This window comes from Microtus oregoni, unplaced genomic scaffold (assembly GCF_018167655.1).
Source record: "Microtus oregoni isolate MIOR12 unplaced genomic scaffold, Mior012 000013F_ref0000133, whole genome shotgun sequence".
Lineage (NCBI taxonomy): Eukaryota > Metazoa > Chordata > Mammalia > Rodentia > Cricetidae > Microtus > Microtus oregoni.
This window is the reverse complement of record NW_024543072.1, coordinates 32369095-32376411: the sequence shown is the minus strand read 5'-3', so window position 1 is coordinate 32376411 and position 7317 is coordinate 32369095.

Sequence of the window (7317 nt, the reverse complement as noted above, 5' to 3'; positions counted from 1 at the left end):
CGTTATCTGTGGCCTCTTATTGGCTAACTCTCACATCTTGGTTAATCCATTTCTAATAATCTGTGTAGCACCACGATGTGGTGGCTTACCGGGAAGGATCTTAATCTGCGTCCATCTTGGAGAGGAGAGCTATAGCATCTGCTCACTGCCTTCTTCCTCCCAGCATTCTGTTTGGTCTACTCTGCCTATCTAAATTCTGCCCTATCAGGCCAAGCAGTTTTCTTTATTAATTAACCAACGAAAGCAACAGATATAGAAGACCCACCTACATCATTTACTTAAATGAAAACATTTCTCTGGTTTTTATATAGGAAGTGGTTCTGTATATGGTCTTTTCATTACTAATGTGCCAGAATCGTGGTCTACAAAAGACACTTAGAATTATGCTCAGCAGTTATTGATAATGTTTTATTGGAACTTTATAGTGTTTATGTTTAACCTCTATTGTACAGATGTCTATGAACTACAAGAGGAAAATATTTACATAGAGACCTCATGTCTTGAAATTCTAAAATATTTGTCTGGTCCTTTGGAGGAAAAAAAAGTCTTGGCACTTTGTGGCAAATGAACACGTATTATAGAACTTATGTTATTATGTAAAATAAATATGGATATGAAAGTCTTTCTCATTGCAGAATTATTATGTTCTGTGATCCAATTACATGAATGAACAATGACCTAGCAGACATCTAAAATACAATGGTTGGAAACATGAACATGCCTCTTCCCAGAGAACGTATACTGTAATAATAAGACCTGTCAATAGTCAACCAACACAATGTTTAAATATATAGCATGGTACTAGATAAAAATGGATATGAAAAAAAAACACAAGGCTGAAAGTACAATGGTGTTGTGGAGTGTGTGAAGCTTATTCTTTAATTTATTTTCTTTAAAATATATACACAGTTAAGCTGAAGTTGGTAGTCACATTACTTCAGGGTAGTAAGCCTCCCCTTGTGTGAAAAGTATGCCTACACATGGTTCCGATTTACATATGCACTTAAGCCATACATATAGCATGTTGTTTTGTGTACCTATCCCTAGTAACATGATCACAAAGCAATTTAATTTGCTTTCTTAACTGTAGAAACTTATTACCATTTTTCTCTAAAGCCATGTCACAAATCATGGGATGATAATCTTTTGAAGTCTTTCTAGGTCAAGACAATAATGATTCAAAAGCAAAACAGGTTAATGATCTACAAGGCTTACGTGTTCTTCTGAGTTATCCGGAAACATTGAAAATCAACCAGGCAGATAAAATGTTCTCAGATCCAGCACACCTTTGTACAGAAGCTGAACCTAGGAGGTGTGAGGACGCTCCTTGCCAGGTGATGCAGTTAATCCTCTGAAACGGACCGTGAACACAGGTCAGCAGATTTCCAGCGAGGGAGACGAGAAATGAGAGATGCTTTCACAGTGTTGCCATTGGAGTCCCAGCAAGGAAGGGAACGGCTTCCTTTCACTATCACGCCAGAGACAGAGGCACAATCCTGGCGTCGGGAGAACTTTCCCTATGAACGAAATACTAAAGATTCCGTGTTCCCAGCACACAACTGCAGCTTCCTCTCTCCAGCAACTCTGTCTGTTCTGTTTTAGTAGTTACGTGGGCAATACATCTGAGACTGTTGTTTAGAAATCATTTCAGATTTCTGGTTCACATAAAAGCGTGGATGATGGCATTACTGTGGACATCTGTGCCCATGTGAATGGCCAGGCTGGAGAGGTTGCCCTGCAAGGCCACATCGATCAGCAGCTACTTTCTTTTCTCTAACCCACTCAGAGTTCAACGACTGCTTTTATATGGGTGACTAGCTACTAAGAATCAAGGACACACACAAACAAAATAAAATGAAAGGGAGGGAAAAAATACAGATATATAACTCCAGTGTCAGTCAAATTTTCCTTACAAAAAAAATACTAAAAAGTCGGTGTTCCCAGCATTTCCAGTCTAACAATATTGATTTTGATCCCCCTTAATTGAAAAGCCTGATATCTGCTATTTGTTTTGCCAATAAAAATAGACCATAATTAGCTGTATAGAGCTTTAAATTAAATCACATGTACTGGCTGGTTTTGTGTGTCAACTTGACACAAGCTAGAGTCATCAGAGAGAAAGGAGCTTCAGTTGAGCAAATGCCTCCATGGGATCCAACTATCAGGCATTTTCTTGTTTAGTGTTCAATAGGGGAGGGCCCAGTCTGTGATGGGTGGGGCCATCCCTCGGCTGGTGGTCCTGGGTTCTATAAGAAAGCAGGCTAAGCAAGCCAGGGGAAGCAAGCCAGTAAGCAGCTCCCTCCGTGGCTTCTGTATCAGCTCCCGCCTCTTTGATCCTGCTCTGTTTGAGTTCCTCTCCTGACTTCCTTCAGTGATGAACAGCAATGCTGAAGAGTAAGGCAAATAATCCCTTTCCTCCCCAATTTGCTTTATGGTCATGGTGTTTCATCGCAGCAATAGAAACCCTAACAACGACAGCATGTGGGTATACTGAATACTGAAGTTAGTTGCCAGACGTCATTTTATAGCTTGACAGTAATACGATGTGACTCTTATCGAGAAACTCCAAACTTTCCTCAACTCCTTTATTATTTAAATAATAAAAAACAATCCACAAATCTACATAGGTGCCAAGTACCCTACAAATTATTAACATAATTGATAACATGATGGGAAATGACTTTAAAAGTAGGCACAAAGACAATTTTATGATTTAGAGTAGTCCGATGTGATAATATCTAATGTGATAATTAGAGTTATCTAATGTGATAATATCTAATGGGATAATTATCTGATGTGATAATAAGCATACTGCATGGGGCAGAATTATAAACAGATTTGATACAAAATTCATATCTATTTCTTCCTTTTTATGGATAAGAATCAGTATCGAGCTTTGCACAATATTTGACAAGAGCCAGCGTGTGAGTTCTTTGTGTTGACAACATTGAAATGAGGAGCATGACTGGGACTTTGAGGGAAGTCACTAGGCTGGGATAGAGGCCAGAACCTGGAACAGAAGTATAGAGGTTGAAGACAAGGCGACAAGTGGCTGAAGACCAAGATGTTTAGTATCAGAAAAGGGTGGGGAAATATGGTTCCCACAGAAAGAAACAAGAGAACAAATTCTTAGTTAGGATGGTCAGTATTTTAAACAACGCTCTCTGCCTGGCGGAGTTCTCATGGTGCAGAAGTCATCAAGTTCTAAAAGGGCTGGATTATCCCAACAAAACCTTCCCTTTCTAAACTCCCAGGAGTAAGATAATTTTGACTCTCAAGTAATTCCTGGACTGTTGTCCAACTCCTGACCAACATACCAACATTTCTATTTCCTTGTGGATCCTAAAGGCATTATGATAAATCTGGGAAATGCTTCTGGGGCCACTTCCAGGTCAAACCAGGCCAACTTGAGCAGACCAGTAAGTCATAGAAAGTTTTGCATCTCGAAATGATAAACTGCAAAGATTCAAGTGTGACAGTGTCCTGTCAAAAGGGCAATGCTGGCCAAGTCATGCTAACAAAATTGAATGATACATTCTCGAGAACATATGCCTTGGTCTATTTCTGTTTTCAGTGAGTCTCAAATAAACGGTGCCAATAGGAAAAAAAAAAGGGACGAGGTAGCCAGAAGTAGCAGGAAGAGGGAAACAGCTGCAGCACTGAGCAGTTAGCCTGGATGCGTTTCTAAGTCTGTATGTAGGCTAGCGATCGGTGGCAACCCATGGCCATAGTGAGCAGTATATGCACAAAGATGGCTCAGATAGCATTGTTTACAGCATAATATTACTGGAGAAGCCAAAGTGTCTGGGCCTTGAAAAAAAGGCATCTGGCTCTTCAATTGCTGTGAGCCTAGTTCTGTCTCAGTTCACTCACCAAGTCCTTGCTCTTTACATTGAATGTCTACACATATGTTTTCTCTACTCGTTTTATGTTAACTCAATTTTCCTCTGTTAACTTGTATTGTCATGTATGGTCCCAAGTCTAGCAGACATGATGACCTCTGTGTCCTCAGTGCCTGACATACAGTTGTAAGAGATAATTTTAGGTACAACTGTGGCTAGGCTACAATTTCACAGTCAAACAGAAGCCTGGGTGTGATTTATTGTGAAGGTGTTTTCAAAACAGCATTTAAGTTGTTTTGAATAAAGCAGAGAACACATTTTTATGTGAGGGACTTCATGCAATCAGCTGAAATAGTTATAGGGAAAAAAATGAAGGTATCTGGGAAGAAAAGAATTCTGCCTTCAGCCTCTGGACTGAAAGTTCAATATCTGTAGCAGGTATCCCTGGTCCTGAGGCTGCTGGCCTACTGCACAGATCTCAGAATTGCTAGTCCTGGAAATCATACAAGCTAACTTTTTGGATTTATATATCATATCTGTGAACTACTTGTTTTGATATTTAGAGGTATGGAAGGAACTCATTTCTTCTAGTGGCTTGGCTCCTGAAATATAATCTTTTTTTCAGACCAAGTAAACAATCTTTTCCAGCTATGAAAGAACCTTCCAGGTCATTTAAAAAGAATACACGGATTTCCTAACACAGAAAGCCTCACCGTGAACTCATCTTGGTTTAGAGAAGCTGTTAGCATCCTTGTGAATGTCGTAAACACACGCGGCACATAGAGCCTGAAGTTCTTCCTGTGTTTGAAGGTTGCCTCTGCTTTATTAAACTGAGTCCTCGGTGGTGTTGTAGGGTTCACACAAACACTGTCCTCTGAGAAGAGGAGAGAAGAGACTGAAGAATTAGTTAGGAAAAAAAAAAGAACTGATAGTATTTTTACCTCTCATGGTTGCAAAGAAGTAACTGATCTGGGATGTCAAATAAGCTTCCACCTTAAAGATTCTGTACCAGAGTTAAAGTGAAATTGAAAAGAGTAACTTGCTCAACACTCAGCTTTCTAGGCAATAAAGGCTAACATTCCATGCCAGGATATTAGTGCTATTATAACCATTGATTTAGTCTCATTTTTATTATATATCTTATTCTATTCTTTGTGGTCTATTGATATAGGCATCAGTAATTCCTTTTTTGTAAAAAAAAGTAAAACAAAAATAAATAAAAACCAAAACAACTTATGATGGTTTAGATGAGAATTCTTCCCCCCCCCACCAAGTTCAACTGTTTGAATACTTGGTTCTTAGCTGGGGGGCAATGTCTGAGGAGCAGCACAGATTTGCAGGAGGGGTAGAGCAAGGGATAGGTTTTGAGAGACCAAAGCCTCACTCTGATTCTAGTTCGGCTCTTTGCTTCATGGTTGCGGTGGAAGATAAGTCCTCTCAGCTTCCTAGCCTCACCGCTGTACCTGCTGCATGCTGCTATAACAGTTAGAAGTCAGATATTTGGGGGCTGTTTGTAACTGCAGGAAAATATGGTCGGTCTACAGTGAGGGAGGAAAGGGCATTTGAAGTGGAATGCTACCATGGCAAAATGTCTGTCGCCCCCATTGTACAGAGCTGAGGCTTTTGATAAGACAATCCCAGTAATGGCCTGGAAGGGAGGGATGCAGCTTGTATTGCCAGAGCAAGAGCTGGCCAACAGCCGTCATGGCCCTGATCTGGTCCATGCTTGCCTTCATAAGCCCTTTAAGCTAAGGAGAGTTTTTACATTTTTAGATGGCTGATGCAAAATTTGAAAAAAAAAATACATCACACAAAAAATTATAAAAGTTCAAATCCAAATGCTTGTTGTACATGAAGTACATGAACCAGGCCCCACTCCTCCCATGGCTACTTTTGTGTGACCCTAAGAAGAGCTGAGTCCTGTGGCAGCGTTAAGTGGCCTATATCTCTGAAATGGTCTCTGGTTTGGTCTAAACTTATAAACTAGGCACACATGTTGCTGCCGGTTCATTTAGTGCTGCAAGGAGGAAAGAAGTGTGGGTGAGAGAACTGGCCCATTAGCTGATGGAGATGAGAAAGAATAAAAAGAATCCAAACATTTCTGCTCTTGAAATATCGGAAAGTGTGGCTGCTTTTAACCCAGAAAGTAAATTATAAAACTGGGAAGAACTTTGCATGACAAACTTATTTGATCTTCAGTCAAGGTGTAGCCTCTGAACTGAAGAAGTGTTCAAGGGATAACCAGGGCCCTAGCACCAAAGAAGTGTCTTTAGTGGACTCACACCACTCCAGCTATTGCTATCTCTTGATATACAAAAGCTGCAAATCTGCAATGACTTCTTGGAAGGGATACAAGAAAGGCGGTGGAGGTGTTGGAGTGCAGAAGAACAGACGTGGAGGCAAAGACAGACAACTAAGTCAGGAAGTCCATGGAGAGACGTCTGTGGTAATAGCTACTGGTTGGCAACTGGAGCAGACTGGAAAACACTTAAAGACTTAACTTTTCGAGAGTTATACTTACGACGTTATCATTTGCCTAAGCCAAAATAGACGGCGATTGTTTGAAGCTAAAAATGGCTCCCGGACTGGCAAACATCTATAGCGATTGATTGTAAGTGGAAAGAGCTGTTTTCCTAGTCAGTATTATATTCAAAAATTAAATAATTATTGGGCATTTATTTAGTTTCTGAAAACAATCTCTACTTTTAAATTTCTTATGTTTGAGCTCCTAAGGTTTTTTTTTTTTTTTTTTTTTTAAGTTCTTCTAGTAGTTTCCCCAGCTCTGTGAAGGCTGTGTGACCAGGCAACCATGTTGTTCCAAGCATAAGATGTAGAGCTTAGATTTCTATGGCTTTTGTCTCCACACCCAGTGACTCAGCGTGGAGCCTTAGGCGACATAGCTTAACAGATTTGTTTCATTTTCCAAGATGAAAGGCTACTAAGATTGACCTCTGAAAGATCTTGCTGAAGGTTTATCCAATAGAAAAACTGATAGCACAAAGACAATTACTGTGTCTGTGCAACAGATACCACCAAAGATTCAGGATAAGCCGATGACAAGCAGCGTATTTGGGACGTGCTTTCTGTTTGGGCTGAGCCCCTCTTACAAATTTGGGTTCAGTGAAACTCAAGTGGTCATTCAAGCGTGACCATTTGCTGCTACCTTCTGCTGGGAGAGCTCAGCAATAAGCATGGGATGGATAAAAGCAGATACGGAAGAAGGGCTTGCTGTCATTCACTGGTCCACTGGCTGATGGAGGTTCTGAGTCAACCCGGCAACAACTCATTGCTTTCCCCTGCAGTCTCCCCTAAAGAAGGTACTGATCCGCCTCTCTAGGGTGGCAGAGTGTCTGGTACCCAGTACCGCTCTGTCCCTCCCGACACTCTAGAGTGAGAGATGGGGAACTGTCATTCTACACTTGGAACATCTTGGCTGGATTTATTTCCCAAGGTCATACTAAGTGAGTTAGAAAGT